General features: G+C 44.9%; 1 pseudogene; it reads right to left on the bottom strand.

Annotated features, from left to right (window-relative positions):
• Window positions 1-11,480: 11,480 nt before the first annotated feature.
• Window positions 11,481-12,441, bottom strand: LOC117517232 (annotated as a pseudogene).
• Between the last annotated feature and the right edge of the window lie 740 nt (window positions 12,442-13,181).

The following is a 13,181-nucleotide window of genomic DNA, read 5'->3' as shown; positions in this document are numbered from 1 at the left end:
TATTCTAGAATTAACAGGAAGCCAATGAAGAGAGGCCAATATGGGTGAGATATGCTCTCTCCTTCTAGTCCCCATTAGTACTCTAGCTGCAGCATTGTGAATTAACTGAAGGCTTTTCAGGGAACTTTTAGGACAACCTGATAATAATGAATTACAATAGTCCAGCCTAGAGGAAATAAATGCATGAATTAGTTTTTCAGCATCACTCTGAGACAAGACCTTTCTAATTTTAGAGATATTGCGTAAATGCAAAAAAGCAGTCCTACATATTTGTTTAATATGGGCTTTGAAGACATATCCTGATCAAAAATGACTCCAAGATTTCTCACAGTATTACTGGAGGTCAGGGTAATGCCATCCAGAGTAAGGATCTGGTTAGACACCATGTTTCTAAGATTTGTGGGGCCAAGTACAATAACTTCAGTTTTATCTGAGTTTAAAAGCAGGAAATTAGAGGTCATCCATGTCTTTATGTCTGTAAGACAATCCTGCAGTTTAGCTAATTGGTGTGTGTCCTCTGGCTTCATGGATAGATAAAGCTGGGTATCATCTGCGTAACAATGAAAATTTAAGCAATGCCATCTAATAATACTGCCCAAGGGAAGCATGTATAAAGTGAATAAAATTGGTCCTAGCACAGAACCTTGTGGAACTCCATAATTAACCTTAGTCTGTGAAGAAGATTCCCCATTTACATGAACAAATTGTAATCTATTAGATAAATATGATTCAAACCACTGCAGCGCAGTGCCTTTAATACCTATGGCATGCTCTAATCTCTGTAATAAAATTTTATGGTCAACAGTATCAAAAGCAGCACTGAGGTCTAACAGAACAAGCACAGAGATGAGTCCACTGTCTGAGGCCATAAGAAGATCATTTGTAACCTTCACTAATGCTGTTTCTGTACTATGATGAATTCTAAAACCTGACTGAAACTCTTCAAATAGACCATTCCTCTGCAGATGATCAGTTAGCTGTTTTACAACTACCCTTTCAAGAATTTTGAGAGAAAAGGAAGGTTGGAGATTGGCCTATAATTAGCTAAGATAGCTGGGTCAAGTGATGGCTTTTTAAGTAATGGTTTAATTACTGCCACCTTAAAAGCCTGTGGGTACATAGCCAACTAATAAAGATAGATTGATCATATTTAAGATCGAAGCATTAAATAATGGTAGGGCTTCCTTGAGCAGCCTGGTAGTAATGGGGTCTAATAGACATGTTGATGGTTTGGATGAAGTAACTAATGAAAATAACTCAGACAGAACAATCTGAGAGAAAGAGTCTAACCAAATACCGGCATCACTGAAAGCAGCCAAAGATAACGATACGTCTTTGGGATGGTTATGAGTAATTTTTTCTCTAATAGTTAAAATTTTATTAGCAAAAAAAGTCATGAAGTCATTACTAGTTAAAGGAATACTCGGCTCAATAGAGCTCTGACTCTTTGTCAGCCTGGCTACAGTGCTGAAAAGAAACCTGGGGTTGTTCTTATTTTCTTCAATTAGTGATGAGTAGTAAGATGTCCTAGCTTTACGGAGGGCTTTTTTATAGAGCAACAGACTCTTTTTCCAGGGCTAAGTGAAGATCTTCTAAATTAGTGAGACGCCATTTCCTCTCCAACTTACGGGTTATCTGCTTTAAGCTGCGAGTTTGTGAGTTATACCACGGAGTCAGGCACTTCTGATTTAAAGCTCTCTTTTTCAGAGGAGCTACAGCATCCAAAGTGTCTTCAATGAGGATGTAAAACTATTGACGAGATACTCTATCTCACTTACAGAGTTTAGGTAGCTACTCTGCACTGTGTTGGTATATGGCATTAGAGAACATAAAGAAGGAATCATATCCTTAAACCTAGTTACAGCGCTTTCTGAAAGACTTCTAGTGTAATGAAACTTATTCCCCACTGCTGGGTAGTCCATCAGAGTAAATGTAAATGTTATTAAGAAATGATCAGACAGAAGGGAGTTTTCAGGGAATACTGTTAAGTCTTCAATTTCCATACCATAAGTCAGAACAAGATCTAAGATATGATTAAAGTGGTGGGTGGACTCATTTACATTTTGAGCAAAGCCAATTGAGTCTAATAATAGATTAAATGCAGTGTTGAGGCTGTCATTCTCAGCATCTGTGTGGATGTTAAAATCGCCCACTATAATTATCTTATCTGAGCTAAGCATTAAGTCAGACAAAAGGTCTGAAAATTCACAGAGAAACTCACAGTAACGACCAGGAGGACGATAGATAACAACAAATAAAACTGGTTTTTGGGACTTCCAATTTGGATGGACAAGACTAAGAGTCAAGCTTTCAAATGAATTAAAGCTCTGTCTGGGTTTTTGATTAATTAATAAGCTGGAATGGAAGATTGCTGCTAATCCTCCAGCTCGGCCCGTGCTACGAGCATTCTGGCAGTTAGTGTGACTCGGGGGTGTTGACTCATTTAAACTAACATATTCATCCTGCTGTAACCAGGTTTCTGTAAGACAGAATAAATCAATATGTTGATCAATTATTATATCATTTACTAACAGGGACTTAGAAGAGAGACCTAATATTTAATAGACCACATTTAACTGTTTTAGTCTGTGGTGCAGTTGAAGGTGCTGTTCCATTAGTTCTGTTTTACAGTACTGCCTCTGGACCAGGTACTCAGACAGCTCTTCTTTACAGAGTGGACAGTTTGGGTTGTGGTCCAAACACCTCTTTAGACACTGCTGACAGAAGGTGTGTCCACACGGCGTCGTCACCGACGTTTTTTTTTCTTTTTTGGTTAAGTTGTAGCCATGGAGGAACAGTTGCAGGAATTAAGAGAGTTAATCGCTCAGTTGAAGGCAGACAATGAGGGGTTGTGACAGGAGCAGGCCGCAGTTGGGTCGGGCCCTAGCACTTTAGTGTCTGCTGGACCTCCCGTTGCTCCCCTTCCTGAGAGGCTAGTTTTGGTGCCTCGGGACAGGAAATGCCCTATGTTTAGGGGAAGATCATGGATAGGACTGAGTGAATGGATTGAGGAGGTAGAGGCTTGTATGAGAGCGCGTCATCTATCTACATTTGACAGGGCATTCTTTTTGTTCGATCACCTTGAGGGGGAGGCGTGTGAAGAGATTAAATTTCGGCCGAGGGCAGAGCAGGAAGACCCAGATAAAATTATTGCTGTGTTGCACGAGTTGTATGGCTGTTGTGATTCTTATGTTGCTTTGCAGGAAGCGTTCTTCTCCTGACGACAACAAGAAGGTGAAACGTTGCAAGAGTTTTCGTTAGCATTGATGAGTTTAATGGCATCTGTTCAACAGCGTGCCTCGGGCGACATGCCCAATGCTGACATCCTGCTACGCGATCAATTCGTAGAGCATGTTAGTGATGGTTCCCTCCATCGGGAGTTGACACAATATGTGCGCAAGCAGCCTACTGCTACATTACTTGAGGTTCGGGGTGAGGCAATTCGGTGGGAACGGGAGGGTCTGCCTGGGGGAGCTCGGGGTCATAGTCCTTCTGTCCCTTCACTGACAGTTAACAGTGGCCCCACAGTTAATCCATCTTATGTGTCCGAGTTAACTGAGATGAGGGAGATGCTCAAACTCAGCAGGAGCAGCTCAATCAGCTCATTCAGAGCATCTCCCAGTTACGCAGCTCTCGTCAGCGTAGTCGCTCCCATGGTGGCCCTCTTATTTGTAAAAGATGTCAGCAACCAGGTCACTTTGCTAGGGAATGTGATGGGGTTCGTGTGGTCTCGGGCACTCAGTTTTCTCCTCCTGCACGGATGACCGGCCGGCAGACCCATTCTGTTGAACTGTTGGAAAACTAGTTCCCGCCGAATTGCAGAGCCACAGTTCGGAGGGTGCAGCCACAGGCTCAAAGTTTGCCGTTGGCAATTCTGTAGTTGCTAAACTTGTGTCATCTTGTCCCCATTTAGCTGTGAGCATGGGTGGAGTCAGTGTCTCTTGCTTAGTGGATACTGGTTCTATGGTCTCTACAATTACAGAGAGTTTCTTCCTTCAACACTTTAAGCCATGGGGTGAGGAGAAGCTTCAGTCTTGCCAGTGGCTTCAACTCAGAGCAGCCAATGGTTTGGCTATCCCCTATATTGGCTACTTGGAGCTTCCAATTGAGCTTTGTGGCAAGCTCATGCCACAGTGTGGGGTTCTGGTGGTCCAGGATCCTCCTGATAGTGTATCGGTGCCAGCCGCTGGTGTCTTGGGGATGAACATCATACGCAAGTGCTACCAGGAGCTGTTTGGCCAACATGGTCTTGCATTGTTTGATTTGCCGTCTGTGTTTGAGGCCCCTGAAGCAGTTGTGCAGGCGCTACATTCATGCCATCAAGCTAGTGTGTCAACCCGTCGGTCTGCCTCTAGTGAGATCAAAGTGTGTGGCGGGAGGATGTGGCGAATTCCTGGTGGGGTAATGCAGATTGTTGTGGCAACCTGTTCTGGACATTACTCAGGTACTGCTACATTGTTTGAGCCTTCGGAATCTGGTCTCCCTGCTGGACTACTTGCCTCACCAGCCTTGGTTCGGGCCGTCGGGGGAACAGCCTACATTCCTATAGTGAATGTAGGTTTTACAGAAGCACTGCTCTATCCCCGTAAAGTAGTTGGCAGCCTAACTGAGGTAGATGTTGTGAGTGTTCCTGTTGGGATCACAGAAGTACCATCTAATGTGGCCACAGTCTCATCTCAGTCGGCTTCCACTTCTGTTCTTGAGCAGATTGCCTCCCTTCCCTTGGCTTCCTTGTTTGCTGAAGATCAGTGTATGGTCAGAGCTCTCCTCACAAAGTATGCTTCTGTATTCGCTGCTCATGATGGTGATCTTGGTTGTACAAACCTGATCACCCATGACATCCCTTTGTTGGATGATGCTCCTGTTCGGCAGCGCTACAGGCGTATTCCTCCATCTGAATATGAGGTAGTAAAAGCACACATAAACCAACTGCTGGAGGCTCAGGTGATTCGGGAGAGCAGCAGTCCGTATGCTTCTCCCATTGTCCTTGTTAAAAAGAAGGATGGCAGCCTCCGCATGTGTGCGGATTACAGGCGGTTAAACAGTAAAACCAGGAAGGATGCTTTCCCTCTGCCTCGTATTGAGGAGTCTTTGGATGCTCTGACCGGGGCTAGCTGGTTTTCAACTATGGACCTTGCCAGTGGGTATAATCAGGTTCCGGTTGCAGAGGGAGATCGAGCCAAAACGGTGTTTTGCTCCACCATTTGGCTTGTTTGAGTGGAATCGTATGCCCTTTGGGCTCTGTAATGCTCCGAGCACCTTCCAGAGATTGATGCAGAGGCTTTTTGGTGATCAGCAATGCCAGTCATTGCTGCTTTACCTGGATGATATTGTGGTCTTCTCCTCTACTGTTGATCAACACCTGCAAAGGTTGGAGGTGGTGCTTGGGCGGTTGCAGCGAGAGGGCCTCAAAGCAAAGCTTTCTAAATGCTCTTTTTTTCAGAGGGAAGTGTGTTATTTGGGGCATGTGATTTCTGATAAGGGTGTTGCCACAGACCCTAGCAAGGTTGAAGTGGTGGCTAATTGGCAGCCTCCCACCACAATTTCCGAACTGCAGTCATTTTTGGATTTTGCCAGCTATTACCGCTGGTTTGTGGAAGGTTTTGCCAAGTTGGCAGCGCCCTTACACAGATTGGTGGCTGAGCTGGGAGGCAAAAGGTCTAGAAATAGATCACATACCGTGGTTGAGCACTGGTCTGATGAGTGTCATCAGAGTTTTGAGTCATTGAAGACCAAACTCACCACCGCGCCTGTGCTGGCTTACGCCGACTTTTCCCTTCCTTTCATCTTGGAGGTTGACGCAAGCTATGGCGGTTTGGGGGCAGTACTCTCACAGCAGCAGAATGGCCAGATTAGGTCAATCACTTATGCCAGCAGAGGTCTACGGCCCGCGGAGCGCAATATGGAAAATTATAGCTCCATGAAGTTGGAGTTTTTGGCGCTCAAGTGGGCCATGACTGAAAAATTTCGAGAATACCTGCTTGGTCATAAGTGTGTGGTCTACACCGACAACAATCCCTTGAGCCACCTTTTCTCCACTAAGCTTGATGCCACGGAACAGTGCTGGGCTGCCCAACTCGCTCAATTTGATTTCGACATTTGTTATCAAACCGGTAGGGTTAACAGGAACGCTGATGCGTTGTCCCGGCGACATCCTCCTGGTCCATTAGACCTGGAAGCTATGCTGCCTGTTACACCGGTTCCTGTAGCCTTACAGCAAGTATTGCAGCCTAGTGCAGCTGAAGCAATTCAGGGTGCTGTTGTTGCTCTGCCTCATTATGCTCCCCGGGATCTCTCCCAGCTTCAACAGGCTGACCCTGTTATTCAAGAACGTTTGGCTTTCTGGGTGGAGAAGCAGCATCCAACTTATGTGGAGCGCAAACAACTCTCTCACCCTGCCCTGGTTCTGCTCTGTCAGTGGGACCGCTTGGTTGTATCGGTGGGCCTTCCGCCCTGAAGGTACCGAGGGGGTGTTGCAGTTGGTGTTGCCTGCGGCATTAAAGGAAGAGGTACTAACTGAAGTACACCAGAGACATGGCCATCAAGGTGTTGAAAGGACCTTAGAACTACGTTTACGCTGTTACTGGCCAGGCATGTCCGCTGACGTGGTGCAGTGGTGCCAGTCCTGTGATAGGTGCCAGGTTGCCAAAAACACCCAACCAGCTGCTCTCAGCTTTATGGGGCACCTGCTCGCATCTTGGCCAAATGAGAACTTGGCCATGGATTTTACGGTATTGGAACCTACTGCTACAGGTCTTGAGAACGTTCTCGTCATGACGGATGTTTTTAGTAAATACACACTGGCCATTCCCACCCATGACCAAGTTTTGGTTACAGAATGGTTTTGTAAGTTTGGCGTCCCCGCTCGTATTCACTCTGATCAGGGTCGTAACTTTGAGAGCTTACTGATCCAGCAGCTTTCCAGTCTTTATGGTGTTGAAAAGTCCCATACCATCCAGCTGGTAACAGGCAGTGTGAACGGTTTAATCGAACCCTCCACAACCTGCTGCGTAATTTGCCTGTCTCTCGGAAACGTGAGTGGCACTCCTGCCTACCTCAACTTCTTTACTCATATAACACCACCCCCATCAGTCAACAGGTGAATCTCCATTCTTTTTAATGTTTGGACAAGAGCCTAGGCTCCCAGTTGACTTTTTGTTGGGCCGTGTCCAAAGTCCAGTTCGTGGTGGTGTTTCTGAATGGATCCAGGAGCATCAAGCCCGGTTGCGGATGGCATTTGAGGGTGCCAGAGAGAGGTTGAGGTTGGCAACGGCGCGTCGACGAAACAACTACAATCACCGGGTCCATGATGTTCCTCTGCAGGAGGGGCAGTTGGTGTTGCTGCAGGACTGTAATGTAAAGGGCCGTAACAAAATTCAGGATTTTTGGAGTTCTGTTTTGTATCAAGTCCTGAAAGCACCAAAAGACAGGGGCTCTGTGTATATTATTGCCCCCACAGAAGACCATGCCAAAATTAAAATGGTCCACAGAACCCTGTTGAAGGCGGTGGCTGGAGTTGGTACCCCTGCGGACCTTGGTCCCCTTTCTCCTGAAGGAGAACTTCTGGAGGAGGAACCCCCAGAATGTGATTTTTTGTGGTGACCCATGAAATTGGTCATGGGACCCCTAGTCGCATGGTGGCAGTAATTCCAAGCACCTCACCTTTGCGGGGTGGTGCAGTTCTTCCAGGTCAGGCGCTAGTTTCTCCTGCCCCTGAGGTGACTGATTTGCCACCTGCCCCATTGACAAGTTCACAAACTATTCCCTTGAATGCCAGTGGGGGAGCAGTTAGGCGAACTGCACGGTCAACAGCAGGCCAGCACTCCAATAAGTACCACCTACCCAGGCCCGTGGGTCAAGCGGTGGATGGAATGGTGGGTGGTTCTGGCCCAGTGTCCAATGCAATGACTGCACTTTTTAGACCTTGGGATTAGTTTAGGTTGAATCGATGCATCATCGGGGCAATGATGAAAAAGGTGGGGGTAGAATGTAGCAGGAGTAGTATTCTCCTTCTCTCCCATGATGGTCATTTGGTTCATCCAATCCTCGCTAGGGGCGCACTTTAAAAGGAGTAGTGCCTTACTGGTTGGCCTCTTCCTGGTTCTGTATGGCATTGAGGAGGCACTCTTAGCAGCTCCACTTCCGCCACCTGGTTGTTTGCTTCACTCCCAGTGCAGCACGTCATTGTGCAGCGAGCTGCCAGCTTCCTTCCATGCGCTACCTTGGTATACGCCTCGCTTTCTGCAGTTCAGCAGACAGGAAATCTGTACTATCATATTGTGGGGAAACGTAATCCACAGGTTGTTACAGCGGCATCATCAACTGTGGCGCTCCTTCCTCCCTTCCTGTGACCAAGTGGCTCTTTTACTGATTCCTGGGGTGGACAGCAGTTCTGGATTGGCTGCATAGGACCACTGCTGCTTTGCCTTATCTGGCTTTAGCGTGTGTTTTCTGACCATGCTAACGTTAGCATACCTTCTGGTGGCTAACTTAGATACCTGCAATATATCCAGGTCTCTTGGTGCAGTAGCCCTTGTGGGTGTTCGGGCCAGAGTTTATTAATTTTATTCTTTTTTTTCTCTTTTAACTGTTTTGTGTTGTTTTTTAATGTTGGCTGATGTTTTTTTTTTTGTGCCTAGTTGTTTGTGGTTAATTTTAAATTCTTTGTTTTGAATGATGTTTCATTTGAGGGATTGTCTTGATTTCTTTTGTTTTTCAGTTGTTGGGCAATGGTGGTGGTGTAGGGGCCCAGGGTGTTGGATCCCTCGATTTTGGTGTGTTGTGTTTCACCCACCCTGCAGGATTGGACCTTCACAGTGTGATTGTGGCGTGTGTCATGTGTGGCTGGGGTGCTTATCTTTTTCTTTAGGGACCATCACTGCTGGTGCGTCCTTCTCACCGGTAAGCCCTCACTGTTGACCAATCCCCCAATGTTTTTGTGAGTATTTGTTAATTACTTTTAACCACAAAACAATGTCAATTTTAAATATTTGGAAATAAAATTGTAATTATTGTAACTTGGAACCACGCCTCTGCCTGTCCTTTTTACCCTAGTTTGAGAATGTTTTTTTGTTGGTGACCTGTAGGGGTCGTCACATATGTATGTATGTATGTATATATATATATATATATATATATATATATATATATATATATATATATATATATATATATATATATATATATATGTGTGTATGTGTGTATATGTGTGTGTATATATGGGTGTGTGTATGTGTGTATATATGGATGTGTGTGGGTGTACGTTCACATACATATATAACTGTATTATTTATATGCTTTATATAATATATATGACATATTAAGCTCAAAATGATGGCAACCGTGTAATCTAAGTAATTTAATTTAATTGAGGATGGAATTGGGGGTGGGAGTTGTCAGGTTTGACCTCGCCTAGACATACAAGAAATGACACTTGAGACAGGAACTCAGAGAGTTGAGATGTCTTTATTGAGCTTTACAAAGGGGAGACACAGCAGAGCTTGCTATGTGCAGTTCTCCAACTGTGGCATTCTGTGCGAGGCCCTTTTATTGTGTGTAAAAAACAAAGATAAGGGTGGGGGGCTACATGAGTTCACGGTTACAACATGTGCTATTAGTCATGTGCAGATACGTTTGCAATCAACTGAATCATTCCGATCTTAGGTACAGAGTGAGTGGTTTTGCTGAAGCTTGCTAAATGTCAAACCGTAAACAGGCTAACCTGGCTCCTGCAGCTGTGCTATCTATCTGGGAATATCTGAGAGAAACAGTTTGCAGAATTTAAGATACAAAAGGAACAATTTCAAAGATGTAATAAAAGATAATAAATGATAATCATGTTTGTACAGTACATTTTATCTAACAGGAGTCATTAAGCTTGTCTTCATCCCACTCCGTTCCAAGTTGATTGTTTGTCTTATGTTAATTCATTTATGCCTTTTTTGTCTTTATTTTCTTTTTTCTTTTCACCATTTTATGAACAGTGTCAAGTGTGTACATAAAACTGTACTATTTGTTTATATTGTTTATATGTTTACTTGGAATAAATAAATAAATAAAACATTAAGTTAAGGTAATGCAAAGTTAACTTTTGACCAATGACTGGCTGTAATAAACAGCTCATTTTTAACATCTGAAAATAAGAGAGGCGATTTAGTGTATAGACAATATTTATTAGCATCGGGTTCATAAACATCCCACATACATAAGGCTTAGAAGTGAACATTATAAAATAAAAGCCAAAGTTACAATTAAGAAAATTACTTAAAACAAATAAAGATGCAACTTAAAAATCGTACTTCCTCTCTGGGTGTGGTCTTTTTGCCTTTACGAGGTCTGTTAGAAAAGAATCCGACCTTTTTATTTTTTGCAAAAACCATATGGATTTGAATCATGTGTGCTTGCATCAGCCAAGCTTGAACCTTCGTGCGCATGCGTGAGTTTTTTCACGCCTGTCAGTTGTGTCATTCGCCTGTGAGCACGCCTTGTGGGAGGAGTGGTCCAGCCTCATCGGCGGATTTTCATTGTCAGGAAATTAGCTGAGCGACTGCTGCTTTACTGCATCAAAATCTTTTCAGAAACTGTGAGAGACAGCCAGGTGGAAACCATTTGGAAAATTCAGATGGCTTTCGGTGAAGACTTTATGGGGATCACACACATTAAGGAGCATTACAACCGGATTAAAGACAGCCCACAGCGGCTGAGGGCGCGCCGCTCTGAGTGGCGATCAACAGGCTGAAATGACTAGATCATTTGCAAACTGAACGCTGTGTTGATCCGGGACGTCATCAGACTACTACATAAATGGCAGAAGAGGTGGACATACCACTTTTTCGGCACATTCTACTGTTACATGCGGCTCTGTCCCGACGCACGAATTCCTCCGCACATCTTTCCATGACAGAAACTCCTGTAACAGTGGAATGTGCCAAAAAAGTGGTATGTCCACCTCTTCTGCTATTTCTGTAGTAGTGAGATGACGTCCTGGATCAACACAGCGTTCAGTTTGGAAATGATCTAGTCGTTTCAGCCTGTCGATCGCCGTTTGGAACGCAGCACGCCCTCAGCCGCTGTGGGCCGTCTTTAATCCGGTTGTAATGCTCCTTAATCTGTGTGATCCCTATAAGATCTTCACCGAAAGCCATCTGAATTTTCCAAATGGTTTCCACCTGGCTGTCTCTCACAGTTTCTGAAAAAATTTTGATGCAGTGAAGCGGCAGTCGCTCAGCCAATTTCCTGACAATGAAAATCCGCCGAGGAGGCTGGACCACTCCTCCCACAAGGCGTGCTCACAGGCGAAGGACGCAACCGACAGGCGTGAAAAAACTCACGCATGCACACGAAGGTTCAAGCTTGGCTGATGCAAGCACACATGATTCAAATCCATATAGTTTTTGCGAAAAATAAAAAGGTTGCATTCTTTTCTAACAGACCTCATATTAAAAAAAAAATCCTGAAATATAAATGCACATCCTTGAAGCAGTAGTGCATGTGTCCATGCCGATCTATGTTGATTTCCCTCCCAGTACTGGTTTACACGTAGTGTTTTCCAGAAATCGGGGCTGATGCCTCAGATCTGGGGGTGGCTTTATACTTTGCTGTGTAAGAGTCTTCGTCTTTCCGGGGGCAGTTGCAGCACAGTAGCCCCCCACCAATCAGCATGAGAGCAGACGCCCCCCAGCCAATGTAAAGCACTTTGCCCAGCTCCCTCTTCTGTGCATTGACCACCAGCGGGTTGTAAAACTCACTGATGATTGTGTGAGCCATCCAGCAGACAGGAACCAGGCAGAGAACACCAGCAATGATGAACATGACCCCAGACCTTGGCTTTGGACACCGGATCCTCCACACAGTTGGTACATTTGCCTCCGGCCACAGCGAGCAGGATGGCCATGATGCCCACCAGGATGGAGATGACCGTCAGGGCTCGGGCTGCCTGGAAGTCACTGCTAAGTTTAAGCATGGAGTCGTAGACATCACACTGCATCTGCCCCATGCTTTGGACCACACAAGTCATCCAGATGCCTTCCCAAGTGGTCTGCGAGGTGATGATGTTGCTGCCGAGAAAGGCGGTGACTTTCCACATGGGAATAGACGACAATGGCACCGATCCGTCCCAGGATACCCAGGGCCGTTCCCAGCATTTGGAACCCAGTGGACACTATGTTGTACAGCAGGTCTGGTCTTTCCCTTGCTTTGTTTGAAGCTCGTCCCCCTTTTTTTCTGTTGAGCTTCAAAGGCCTCCATGTGTCGTCACACCTGTCCAGCAGTGAGGTTCGTCTCTGTGAAGGAGGCAAGTGTTCTGTTAGTCAGGGAAGTCGACCAAATGAGAGATGTTTGAAGAGGACGGCCACATAGGAGTGCCTCTGTGGAGGGGGAGGAGTCATGGAAGAAAACAACTCATTAGGTCCTCCCCCATCTTTTCCCTAATCTGTTTATCCTCCTCCAACATCTCCATTTAACAGAACAAAAACATGATGTTTCTGTTAGGTTCTTTTATCACGGTGAGACCTCCAAAAAGAATTGGACAGGAAACGGACTTCAAAGTTTAGATGTTGTATTGAAAAGAGTTGTTGCACCGGTACAGAGTTATCTCAGCGCTGGGATCTTGACCTGGCCGCATGCAAACACCAGGAACAAAGAACCCAGACTTTCTTTGTTCTCTAACTTTTATAATCAGCCTAAGCCACCCCCATATGGGTGGTCCTGAACCTGTCTATGTGAGCTGGCTGCAGGGTGGTGAAAGTGGGCGGTGTCTTTGCGGTGTGTTCATGGTTGTTATGTAAAAATCTTATAGTGTGTGTTTATGTATGTAGTGTAGTTTCATGCAATAAAAACAGAGTGTTCCACCATGCTGATTCTTTTTCCAAATAGACAGGAATACTTTGGTTTTATCAATTAAACATATATAAAAAGATCAAATGGTTTTATCAGTTAGACAGCCGTAAAAGGATCTGATAGTTTTGCAAAATACAAGGACATTTTGGATGTGTCAGTCATTTTGTGTTATGCATCACGGAACACTCTTACACTTCTTTGCACTACGATCAGTGAAACCACTTACATTAATACCTTTAACAAAAAATAAAAATTAAAGTCACACACACATCCTTTCTCCACCCTGACAGTCTTCATATGCACTGATACACAGAGGGCGCGGCAGCATCACGCGTGACAACAAA

This window comes from Thalassophryne amazonica, chromosome 9 (genome assembly GCF_902500255.1).
Source record: "Thalassophryne amazonica chromosome 9, fThaAma1.1, whole genome shotgun sequence".
Lineage (NCBI taxonomy): Eukaryota > Metazoa > Chordata > Actinopteri > Batrachoidiformes > Batrachoididae > Thalassophryne > Thalassophryne amazonica.
This window is presented reverse-complemented; position numbering and strand designations above follow the sequence as displayed.